The sequence below is a fragment of the Pan troglodytes genome, chromosome 2 (genome assembly GCF_028858775.2).
Source record: "Pan troglodytes isolate AG18354 chromosome 2, NHGRI_mPanTro3-v2.0_pri, whole genome shotgun sequence".
Lineage (NCBI taxonomy): Eukaryota > Metazoa > Chordata > Mammalia > Primates > Hominidae > Pan > Pan troglodytes.
The window spans coordinates 138704622-138717942 of record NC_086015.1 but is presented as its reverse complement, the minus strand read 5'-3'; the positions used below and the strand labels follow the sequence as shown (position 1 = coordinate 138717942).

The following is a 13321-nucleotide window of genomic DNA, read 5'->3' as shown; positions in this document are numbered from 1 at the left end:
GTTATGTTGGTGAAGGAGGAGTTGGCAGTGGTGTTGAGGTTGGGGGGAATTGTGAAAAATCCTGCAATGTGGAAAGTGTTTGGAGTGGAACCTTTTATGAATGTTTACTCCCGGATGCTGGGATTGAGTGGGTGCCTGGTTTGGCTCCGCTGTGCAGATGTGTACCATGAGGTCAGCAAATCCTATAGTTCTATATAAGTCATACTGACTTATGGGATCATAATGTTACCCAAGAACCAAAGGGAGCCGTGATTACAGCGTGGTTGGGTGTGGTGGTCTACTTCCTTGATACTTAAAGTGAGGTCTGAAGACCAGCAGCAGCACAGCATCATCTGTGAGCTTATTAGAAAAGCAGGATCTCAGATCTCATGCCAGACTTACTACATCAGAATCCCCAGGTGATTTGTATGCACAGTAAAGTTTGAGAAATGCTGGTCTATGCCTACTGACTCCAGTACTTCTCTTGATTCAGCATATAATGAGCACCCACTGTGTTCTGGCATTGTGCTGAGTATTACAGATATAAAGATGAATAATCCCATCTTTTCTAAAGAGCTTTTCACTCTTTATGGCTTATTTACTTCTTACTTTTTCCTCCAGTATCTCCCCAACCCTCCACATTTTGGCTTTTGCTGTGTCTCTTCACTGAAATTCTTTCTTTGAAAACCACAAATGACCTGTTTGTTGTCAGATTCAGTTTGCTCCTCTCTGTAGCATTGAGCATCTCTGATCAACACCTACTAAATGCTGTCCTCTCCTGGTTTTGCTGACATTGTGTCATCTTTATCCTTCCTTTCCCTCTCCCTACACCCCTGCCTCATATACTGGCCTGTCTTCATCTTGCCCAGGGCTCTCTCCCAACTCAATCCTTACCCTCTCACCAGGTCATCTCATCCAGATCCAAGACAGGAATTGCTTTTATTATGAAGTCCTTGGCCCTCTAGGAACTCCAGAACTGCTGATATTAAAAGGGCACCCTAAGCATCTCTTTCCTATAGACTTTTTTGCAAAGTTGTCAATTGATTCCAGTAGGGAATTAGATTTGCTGAGTATCCATGAAATGAGGGGAGTAGGTATTGGTGGGTATTTCCATTGCAACGAATTACCCTTTGGTGCTGTAACATTATCACAAGCTTGGTGGCTTTAAAAAGTTTATTATCTTACAGTTCTGTAGGTCAGAAAGCTAATGTGAGTCTCATGGGACTAAATAAAATCAAGGCATCTGATAGCCTGTGTTCTTTCCTGGAGGCTGTAGGGGAGAATCTGTGCCCTTGCCTTTTCCAGCTTTTAGAGGCTTCTTACATTCTTTGGCTCCTCCATCTTCAAAGCTAGCAACAGAGAGCTAAGTACTTTTCATGCTGCCATCACTCTGGTTTTCTGCAGCTTGGAAAGGTTCCCTGTTTTTTAAGGACTCATGGGATTGGATTGGACTCACCTGCATAATCTAGGATCCTCTGACATCTCAAGGTTCTTATCTTTAATCACATCACAGAATCTCTTGTTACAGAGGTTAACATATTCACGGGTGCAGGGATTGGCACATGGACATATTTGGAGTTTATTATTTTGTCACTACAGTGTGACCGAGCAGAGTAGAGGTTCGAGGAAGGGGACTGGAAGGGTGATGTGTTGCCGAGGTGTCCAGGATGAATCCAATATAAAATGAGTTAACAGGACACCTCAGTGCCAAAATCAGAAAAGTGGGGTGGGAGTGAAAAGGAGGGGCGGGAAGGGGCAGAGATGTGGGTGAGGAGATGGAGAGCCTGGGCCCAGCTACTACTTACCCATGGCTCCTAAGTCTATGCCCAGTCAAATGCAGAACAACACTTCACGCTCATCGGGTTCAATGCTAAACTCATTGTGTCCCTTGTGTCTTTTATTCTTTTTGTTTTCCCTGTCTCTGTGAATGAGACCACCATTTCACTGTTATTCAAGGCAAAAATGTCAGTCATCCTGCTTTTCTCTTCCCTCATCCTCTCACCAACAGGTCCTGGATCTCTATCAAGTTCTGTAAACTCATGTTTCTCAAATACAGGCTACTGCCCCAGACACGCGCAGGCCTCCTACCCTCCACTGAACTGAGAGCAAAGCCTCGGGCCAGCCTTCCTGCTTCTGTGACTATCTGATTTCAGTCAATTTCCCATTCTGATGTCTGGTTATCTTCCACAAATCACCTTAGTCCAGCTTAAAGACTGCCCACTGCCTTCAGGACCAAGTTCAAAGTTGGCATGATTTTTAAAGCCTACTTGGCAACCATCTCCTTATCTTGCCTTATTTTTGACAAATTTCATCCTGTACTCTATACTTCAGCCTCACTGAATCTTTACTTTTCTTCAACCATGCCTTTTACTCTTTCTAGCTTTAGCAATGTTGCTCCCTTCACCTGACCCTCCTGATCCCACAAGACTCAGTTCAGCTACTCCCTCCCTTTGCTTCTTCCAGGTAAAGTTGGTCATGCCTCCCTCCCCAGACTTCCATAACTTTTTGCACAAATTGTGATTATAGCATCTAACATATTACCTTGTACTTGTGCCTGCATCAATGTCCCCTTCCAGACTTGCTAGGCAATGTTGGGAGAGCCCTTCTTTGTCACCATGAAATTTCATTTCTATATTTTGTTATGAACAAAGCTATTGGCACATATGACTATGTCCATCTCCCCACTAGGCCACACCATCCTTCAGAATGGTGAATAAATGAATGCTCTTTTTTTATTCATATCTGAGAGCTAAGAAATGAAGCCCCTACCTACCCACCCTGAGGAGAAAGAGACTTGTTCTACACTCCCCACCCTGAAGATCTATCTTCTTGGTCATGGTTTTGTCCTCTGGATATCCCAAGGAAGGTGTGAATTTTAGTCTTAAGGAAGGCTGGAGGGTCAGCCTAGAGGCAGTGACCTTTGGGGCCTCTTTCTAACTTGGAGATCTTGTAGAGTTATGCTTCTAGGGAAAGCTAATATTGGTTTCCAGGTACTATCACTCAGAAATAATTTGAGATGGATGCATGTGTCCTCTGCAGTTTTCTGTTTGGATACACTTAAGTTTGTATTGCCATTTGTTTATTTAGTCAATTAATATTGGCTCCTATGTGCCAAGCCCCATGCAAAGCCAAATGGAGAGGAGAAGGGAGTCAGAAAGGCTTCTGTCCTCATGGAGTAAAGTAGTCAAAATTAGCACTGTGCCAGGTAGCAAATAACACTATAGGTGCTCAGGAGAGCTTAGGTTCTATTCTGAAGGCAGCAAAGAGCACTGAAGTAGTGACATGACTAGGTCAGACAGAGGTTGAGGGAAGCTTTGGAATGAAGTGCCATGTCGGTTGGGCCCAGGAGTGGGATATGCATTTTTACAGCTAGTGAGGGAGAGGGGAGGGGTGCTCTGGAAGGAAGAAATGATGGGAGGAAATACTCAGATGTGGGAAAGCAAGAGAGTGAGTGTTCAGAGAATCCCTACTTTCTTAGGAGATTTGGTGAAATCCCTGCACAACTAGCCTGGAAACTACCCAGATGTGTCCACAGAGCAACAGCACAGGTTTGACAGTTCGCATGTTCTGTATCTTGAAGGGCTCTTCCCAGGTGCATCCACTGAGGGAGACTCTCACCCAGACATGAGAAATTATGGTCTGATGCTTTCACTTTGTATGCTGTTCTGTCACCACAGCAACAGTGGCTTCTGCTTCTTTGGGCCTGGCTTCCCTGGAGGTAGCCCCACAATGATGATACTCCAGGCTCCTGCTATAAAGAGAAACACTTGCTTAAGTTCAGCCTCTGTTCAGCTGAGGAGGCCCTTTTTTGGCAACTGGAAACTGCCGTGATTGCTAGGAGTCGTCAATTTTAGGAGAGGGGAAACTTCTCATAAAGACTCTGTATAGTAGATATATATAGGTCTTCTGATTACAGCCGCTTCAGTGACAGTGAAGCCTGTTCATGGTCCGCATCTTCTCTTTGGAAGTCACATAATGCTTTCATCATTTATGTAGATAGCACTACTTTTGTTCTGCTCCAAAAGTTGTGGTGCTGTCTTAGGGGGCATATCCCGGACAGAACTCATGCCTGCCAGTTAACCCACTGGCAAGGAGAGATGATGAGTGTTCTGAAGGTTTAAACCAAGGACCTGATTGGTGAAGAAATTACAGCCAAGGAACCAGGAGAAGACAGCAGGGAATGACAAACCTTTCAGTACAGTGGGCTAGGCAATGCATACAATCTATTAGATAAAGTTAGATGGTCCTTTCCCTTGATAACCCTAGTCTTTTGTTCCACTAGAGAGTCACAGGCTAAGATTTCAGAGACTCATAGCATCTGAATGTTAGTCAAGACCTGGGAAAAGCTCTGGCCCCAAATTTCATTTTTTTCTTAAACCTCAGCCTTGCAATTTAAATGGAAAATACCATGTATTTCCTCACAGAAATAGTTACACTTTTGTCAGTTAAGTGATTAAATATGAATGTCTGTTTAGTGTCTCTATTTTGTGCCATCTCTCTAGCTTCTAGCCATCTGAATTTCAAAGGTTTCTAATTTTGTTGTTTTTAATGGATATAAGTTTTAGGGTGCCAGTCCTTTCTGAATAATTTTTATTGAAGTGTAACTTACAAAAGTACAACAGGAAGAAGCATAAGAATATAGATGATCAATTTTTACAAAGTGAACACACTGATATATCCTCTACTGAGGTAAAGATATACATTACCAGCATTCTAGAAGCTTCTATTATGCCCTTTCGTAGTCATTTATTGAATGTATGCATTCATTTCTGTAATATTAATAGAGGTGAAATTGCTGGGTTATAGGGCATGTGTATATTTAGCTTCAGTAGATACTGACAAACAATTTTGCAAAGTGACTGTATCAATTTAGTTTTCCAACAGGAGTTTGTGAGAGTTCCAGTTCCTCTGCATCCTTGTCAACACTTGGTATTGTCAGTCCTTGTCATTTTAGCCATTCTGGTGGATACATAATAGTACCTCATTGTGATTTTAATTTTCAGTTTTCTACCCACCATTAATGGTGAACAACTTTCCATGTGTTTGTGGGCCACCTGGTTACTGGCCATCCTGTTCAAGTTTGTTGTTTACTTTCTCCTAGGTTGTCTGTCTTTTAAAAAAAGTAATTTGTAGCATGATGCCTCCAGCTTTGTTCTTTTTGCGTAGGATTGTCTTGGCTATAAGGGCTTGTTTTTGGTTCCACATGAAATTTAAAGTAGTTTTTTCCAGTTCTGTGAAGAAAGTCAGTGGTAGCTTGATGGGGATAGCATTGAATCTATAAATTACTTTGGGCAGTATGGCCATTTTCACAATATTGATTCTTCCTATCCATAAGCATGGAATGTTTTTCCGTTTGTTTGTGTCCTCTCTTATTTCCTTGAGCAGTGGTTTGTAGTTCTCCTTGAAGAGGTACTTCACATCCCTTGTAAGTTGTATTCCTAGGTATTTTATTCTCTTTGTAGCAATTGTGAATGGGAGTTCACTCATGATTTGGCTCTCTGTTTGTCTATTATTGGTGTATAGGAATGCTTGTAATTTTTGCACATTGATTTTGTATCCTGAGACTTTGCTGAAGTTGCTTATCAGCTTAGGGAGATTTTGGTCTGAGATGATGGGGTTTTCTAAATGTACAATCATGTCATCTGCAAACAGAGACAATTTGACTTCCTCTCTTCCTATTTGAATACCTTTATTTCTTTCTCTTGCCTGATTGCCCTGGCCAGAACTTCCAATACTATGTTGAACAGGAGTGGTGAGAGAGGGCATGCTTGTCTTGTGCCGGTTTTCAAAGGGAATGCTTCCAGCTTTTGCCCATTCAGTATGATATTGGCTGTGGGTTTGTCATAAATAGCTCTTATTATTTTGAGATGCATTCCATCAATATCTAGTTTATTGAGAGTTTTTAGCATGAAGGGGTGTTGAATTTTATCGAAGGCCTTTTCTGCATCTATTGAGATAATCATGTGGTTTTTGTCGTTGGTTCTTTTTATGCGATGGATTACATTTATTGATTTGTGTATGTTGAACCAGTCTTGCATCCCAGGGATGAAGCCGACTTGATCGTGGTGGATAAGCTTTTTGATGTGCTGTTGGATTCAGTTTGGTAGTATTTTATTGAGGATTTTCGCATCAATGTTCATCAGGCATATTGGCCTGAAATTTTCTTTTTTTGTTGTGTCTCTGCCAGTTTTTGGTATCAGGATGATGCTGGCATCACATACACATACACACGAGTTCTTGGTCAGATATGTGCATTGGAAATATCTTCTCTCAAATGTATCAGTCTTTATCTTTATGGTTAGCACTTTTTTTATCTTGTTTAAGATGTATTTGCCTAGCTCAGGATTATAAATATATTCTCCTGTGTTATATCCTCTAGAAGATTTATTGTTTTACCTTTCATATTTAGGTCCATGATTCATCTGGAATTGATTTTTCTAAGTGATGTGATTGGGGTCAAGATTCTTTTATTCCCCATGAAAATATTCAGTTGGCCCAGAAATATTAATTGAAGACAGTAATTCCCCCACAGAAATCATAGTCACATCTTTGTCATAAATCAGGTGACTAAATATGATCAAATCTGTTCCTAGACTCTCTGTTTAATGCCAGTGCTTCATTTGTGTATACTGGCACCATTCTTTGCAGTCTTAAATATGTTAGCTTTATAAAAATCTTGCTATCTAGTAGTAAAAGTACCCTAACTTTATTGTCTTGGCTATTTCAGGCACTTTGTATTTTCATATAAATTTTAAATCCAGCCTGTCAATTTCCACAAAAATGCATTTTAGTTCTACTTATATATTAAACTCATCCAAGACATTATTTTAAAGTCAATATTTACTTTGTTTTATCCATGTATTTATTCTCTTGAATCTTCTTTTTTCTTTTCCATTTTACCTGTTTCTATATAAGGTCATTTTCCTTTTGCTGGAGAACTTCTTCTAGTATTTATTTATTTTAGTGTGGGCCTCCTGATAACAAATATTCTCAATTTTTGCCTGTCTTAAATGTCTTTATTTTGTTTTATTTTTGAAGGTTATATTTTTTGGGTATAGAATTCTAAATTAAGACTCATTTGCTTTCGTACTTCAAATATGTCATTTATAGTCTTCCCTTTTCCATAATTTCCATTAAAAGTAACATGTAAGTCTTATTAGGTCTTTTTTTTTTTTTCTTCTGGTTGCATTTCTAGATTTTTTTTTTTTTTTTGGCCTGGGTTTATTGAAGGGTCTTAGTCCATTTGTCCTGCTATAATTACATGCCTGAGACAAGGTAATTCAAAATAAAAATTAATTTTATCTTAGTTATGGAGTTTGGGAAGTCCAAGATCAAGGTGCCAGTACATTTGGTGCTGGTAAAGCCTGCTCTCTGCTTCCAAGATGATATCCTCTTGCTGCATCCACACATGACATAAGGGGGCAAAAAGGGATGAATCCTGGCTGTATCCTTGCATGACAGAAGAGATAAAAGAGCCAGATAGCTCTGCAGTCTTTTTTATATGGGCATTAATCTCATTCATGAGGGCAAATCCCTTCCTACTTGATCACTTCCCAAAGGCCCCACCTCTTAATACTATCACATTGAGGATTAACTTTCCACATGAATTTTAGACAGGCACAAAAATTCAGACCATAGCAAGTAGTTTTCCTATTTTCTGCATGCATGCCTTTACTTATATTTCATCTATTTGGGGCTTACGAAGATCCTTGAATCTATGTATCGGTATCTTTTGTCAGTTTTGGTCATTTTCTCTTCAAATATTGCTTCTGCCTCACTCTCTCTTGTTTTTCTTTTGGGATCTCAAATATATATATATTAAGTTTTTCTAAATTGTTCCATATACCTCATTACTTTTTTCTGTGTTTACCATTCATGTTGCTTTATGTTTCAGGTTGTTTATTTTTATTGTCTTGATATTTCCAGTTTATTAATCTATACTTCTGCTGTGTCTAATCTACTGTTTAAACTCATACATTTAATTCTTAATTTCAGTCATTGTCTTTGTCAGTTTCAAAAAAAAAAATTTACATTTGATGCATTTTATCAATTCTGATAATTCTCCATTTGATATCTATTTTCTTGTACATCTTAATATTATTTTAAATATTAAATTTAATTACTAATTATTAATTTAATTATTTAAAAATCTGAATCTAATAGTTTCAAAGTGTTAACCTGTAGTCTTGTTTCTTTGTCTTTTTTTCCTCTTGGGTTTTGAAAATTTCATCCTGACTCCTGTCATGCCTGGTTATATTTTATGGAATGCTGGAAAATGTATATGAGAAATTACAGAAGTTCTGTTCGACATTGTCTTCCTCCACAGAGGATTAAAATTTCTCTTCTGTGAAATAATTAAGTTAGGGGAAGGTCACCTTTACCTAATAGTGGCTAAAAATGTTTCAAAGTTTGGTTTCCTGTTTTAGAGGGCTCATTTATTCTCAATTGCCTTTAAACCTAAGGCAGAACATTTTAGAGGTCTTCAGTGAAGACATGCATTGCTTATCAGGGTGTCTTCTCTTTGGTGGGCCCTAAACTTTGACATAAACTAGCATCAGTACACAAAATAGCACTTGATCACGATCCCTCAGCTTCCATATTGAGTCCTCTGAGGACAGTTAATCAATCCCCATCCACAGGAAACACAGCTGCTAATGAACCTATTCATACACAAAGGTATTACATCTTCACCTTCACTACCATAGAGTCTACCTCCATTCCCATTTCTGTGGAACCATCCTACTTTTCCCCACTCTCCCCCAAACCCCAAGTACCAGACACTCTCATCCTATTCCTTCTCCATTCTATGCCTATTCCTATCCTATACCCTATGCATAGCTGAGGAATCCCATTTAATTTAATTTCTCCCTGTGAGCATTATTAGCTTCAAGGAATCGTACAGAGTTCTTCCTCCCAGATACACAGTGATTCAGGCCAGGCCTTGGAGACCTGCCACCCTATATGTTTCTATACCATTGAGGAATGCATTTAGGACCACAGCAATAACTGTTGTTATCCACCCTCCTCCAAGAACTATTAGGACCAGTCCCATCATTTCCACTATTCCATACATCCCTGTTTAACTGGCAAAAATCAAATCATCCCTGGGCATCCATAATCTCCTATAGTCTCATCCCTGAACTATTTTGTACATCTACTAATCAGACTCCACATCTCTCCTTCTACTCTGTGCCTGCCGAAACTCTCTCTGTGCAGTTATAGTCTCCCATATACTCACCTCTTTTCAGACATCCCTTGCATTTAGGGAACCAGACATTGTAGAATAGATGTAAGCATTACTGCTGTGTCATGCCTCAATTCCTGTCCCACATAATTTTTGAGAATATGTAACCATATAAAATAGCTTTTGTTTTACACTACTCAGTTGTGGGTGGTTTGTTACACAGTATTAGGTAAGCAAAACAGAGCCCATCCAGTCTCGGGAATATACATAAAAGTTTTATGCAAAGGACTCCCACATGTATGTATTAAGCGTAAACTTCTCTCCTGAGCTCCAGATTCAAAAACTCAGTTCTCTCCTTGACATCTGCCTTTGAGTGTCTAATAGGCACCTCAAGGTAATATTGAATGCTCTTGAATATCTGACTCCTAAACCTGCCCCTGTCTTACTCCCAGTCTTATTTTAGTGCATAGCACAAATATCCACTTGGTCTTTTATCCCCATATCCAGTCCATTTGCAAGTTCTGTAGAGTCTGTCTACCTGTCTTCATCTCCAGGGTCACTTCCTGAATTCACGCACCTTTCATTTTGCACCTACATTTCTGCAAGAACCTGTGACTGGTCACTGTGCCTCAGAGCTCAACCTTTCTAGCTTCTCCTCCTCACTGCTCACCAAGTGATTATTCTAAGATGTAATTCTGGTGGGCTCACTGCTCAGTTAAAAGCACTTTGATGGTCCTTCAATACCTGATAAGATAAAACTCAAAGTCCTTGTAGTCACATGTAGGGAACTTCATAATCTGGATCCTTTATTATCTGACCCCAGACTCCCTCTTTCCCTCTTACATTGCTCTGGCTGCACAGAATCACCAGGTTCCCTGAAAACACTGTCCCCTTTCACACCACTGTGCTCATTCATACTGTTCATTCGAACTGGCATTTCCTTCTCCCACTCCTCTTGCCACATACCTAGAAAACTCTACATCCTTCTGGACCTTGCTCAGGTGACATTTTTTGTGTGTGTGTCACATGGTTTCTTACCTCTACAACATCAGATAGCTGGAAGTTACTGGAGACTTAGCAACTAGAGAGAGAAATAATAAATCAGCTGTAATTGTTATATTCAATTTGTTTTATTTCCTTCTGTTTTCCCCCATGCCCATTTACACACACACACATATACTCACACACATTTATAACTATAACTTACATGCGGTTTTGTACTTTGCTTCTTTCACTTAACACAGTATCAACAAAGCATTATTAAAAGTGATTTAAGTGAGGTGATGCAAATGTTCTACATTGTCATTGTGATGGTGCTTAAGTGACCATATACATTTGTTAAAATTTGATTGTATTGTGCAGTTAACATGTGTGAATTTTTATGGATCATCAATTTTTCCTTAATAAAGTTGATACAAACTTTCAAGTATGCAAAAATCTATAGTTTAAAATGTTAACTAGTAACATGGAACCTGTTGTAGATTTTTGAGCTAATCTTGTTTCCTCTTTTGTGATCTCTCTGTGCACATTAGTTTTGTCTTTTTATATGCAGCTATTGGTTTGTGTGCCTACTTCTGCTACACTGTGAGTTCCTGTTTATTCACCTTTGTATTCCCCAAGGACATGACCAGGGCCTAACTCAGAGTATATGCTCTGTAAATGTTCCATCCGTTCAATAAAAAACTAGTTATTGCAACAAATTTTAAACATTATTAGCTCAGTAATCATTAAAGAATCTGACATATGTTGCTGCTCACTTTTGTGAGTTTGGTGGGTGCCTGTTCCTTGCAGGTTCTGTTCCTGTCTTGGTGGGAATCTATAAGAATAATAAATTTTATTTTACTTCGTAAAAACTTACATAACGTCTGTTCTAAGGGCTTTATAAATATTAATTTAATCCTCAAAGTGGCCCTGGAGGATAGTTAATATTACTGTTATCCCCATTTTACAGAAGAGTCAATAAAGGAGGCACATAGATGTTTAGAACTTGCCCCAGTTTGCACATTGAGTAAGTAGAGGAGCCAGGATTTGGAATGAGGCATTCCAGCTTCAAGGTCTAGGCTCTTCTCCACTCTACTTGGGCATAGGATGAACCCATGTTGTGAAGTTTGTCCTAGAGGAGTTCCTCTGGAGACACATATCTGTGCCTCTTCCTGGAAGTGCCTGCCATGGTCACCTCCTGCTTTCATGTACCTCATCCTCCTGCTTTCTGCTTTCACGGCATTGGCTGCCCTCACCCTCCCTGGTCTCTGGCCTCTAGCCCTCACTTCTGTGGCCCAGATTTTTGAGACCTTGCCTCTTCCATGTGAAATTGGGGTGTGAGTTTCAGGGTATTCTCTGGCTTGCCTCAACCTGCCTCAAAAGGTGACCCTAGTTGGCATAGTCAACCTTCCACAGACTGGCTGTCTTCCTGAGTCTATTCCTGGCGCATGGGGTCAGATGGTGTTGCTGACCATTGAAGGTCTGTGATCTCATTACCCACTGCTAAGCAGACCTGCCCCGGAGTGGGTAACAGCAGGAACCGCCAGGCCAGATTGATGACAGGACTGTCTTCATGGGGACCCGGGCAGAAGAAAGGCATCACCCTCCTCCTCACCTACAACACCCCAGGAGAATACACACAACAAAGCTTACAGACCTCTAACTAGGGAGAGAGTGAGGATGGAAGGTATGGTTGAGGCTGTTCACTTCAGCATCCTGTGGTTGGGAGGAGGCTGTTAAGAGCACACTGGGAACAATCTGTCTAAGGGAGGATAATACAATGTTCATGTTCTTCTCTTAGCCAAAGATTTCACATTCATTAAAAATGATACCCAACCCTTTTTCTCTCAGTGCAAGCATTAGCCACCTCCCCTGCCAGATTGAGAGTGTTTGTATGTTTGGGAATGAGTGGGTGTTGGGAGGAGGCTGACAGCATAGATTCGACAATCTCCTGGTGTAATAATGGAGCGGGCGGATTCAATGACGCCCAATTCAAATTAGTCACAAGGAAATGCATGATCATCAGTGTGCCAGCACTAGGGAATTCCTCCTATTTAGTGAAATAAAGTGTCACAAACAACAGCTAAGAGAGAATTGTGTGTTTCCACTTGTGGGAGTGCTGATTTTTAAATTTTTTTTCTGGAAAAGGATTATAGAAACATAAAACAAAAATATTTCGACTTGAAAAATACTTCCTAATTATATGTCATAAAATAATTAGGTCATGGCAAATTAGCACAAATGTTTACAGCAAAATTGCCATGTAAAACATTATCGGTAATATTATGCTAATTGCTGCAGAAGCAAAAGCTGATTATGTTTCGGCAGCGTTAAAATTTGCCACGTCTGCATTTCTCTCCAGCATCACCAGTTTTCCATGAGAGCACCAAGCCTGTGATTTCAGTAGAAGCTTAACTGCTCGTCTTTGAGGCACCAAATCTGAAAAGCGATCTTCCTGAAGACCATGCTAAGGCAAGAACATCCATATAAGGGAGAATTCCTGAAAGTGTTCTAACACTTCAGTGGAAACTCATCAATGCTCTGTACCCAGAATAATCCCATTTCGGAGGGGGCATGGATGGGGCAGATGCATGATGTGCCCTGAGGAGCAGAGGAAACATGGGCTTGGGTTGTGAAGGATCTCAGAGAAGCTCTCCTGGACTGGCCCAAATGTCTCAAACTTTAATGTGCACATAAATCTATTAAAATGCAGCTTCCACTTCAACACATCTGGAGTGAGACCAGGTATTCTGCATTTTTAACAAACTCTGGTGTATGTCTGGAGTGCTGCTGGTCCATGGACCGCATGTTGAATAGCAAGGCCCTGGAGGAAATCTTGTCCAAGGTTGCAAATTCAAATGTCTTGGGGACCAGGTAGGCAATGAAGAATGACAGAGATGGGAGTAAGACAATTTGGAATGGCAGAACCTGTGAGGAAATGGAGGACAAGCAAGTCCATTAAAGGTATCCAAAAGCATTGGAAGAAAGAGAGGGAGGGAGCAGGCGGAGAAGGGAGGCTTTTTTCTGCAATGCTGCAGAAAAGCCTTTTAGCCTAGAGGGATGGAGCCCTGGGTTAGACTTCATGTTGGGGGTTCTTTGGTCCTGCTCTAGCCAGGCATCTGGGACCCTATGTATTGTCCTGTGTTCCGTCACTTTAACCCTGCCTGAAGTCCCTGA

At 40.4% G+C, this 13321-nt stretch overlaps 1 long non-coding RNA gene across 1 annotated transcript in view; it reads left to right on the top strand.

The window, feature by feature from the left end:
* Positions 1-12858, top strand: part of LOC107970778 (uncharacterized) — a 57613-nt gene extending 44755 nt beyond the window's left edge. The window contains exon 4 of the long non-coding RNA XR_001713648.4: positions 12507-12858. This is a non-coding gene — a long non-coding RNA (uncharacterized LOC107970778). The remainder of the gene's footprint in view (positions 1-12506) is intronic.
* The last annotated feature ends 463 nt before the right edge of the window (positions 12859-13321 follow it).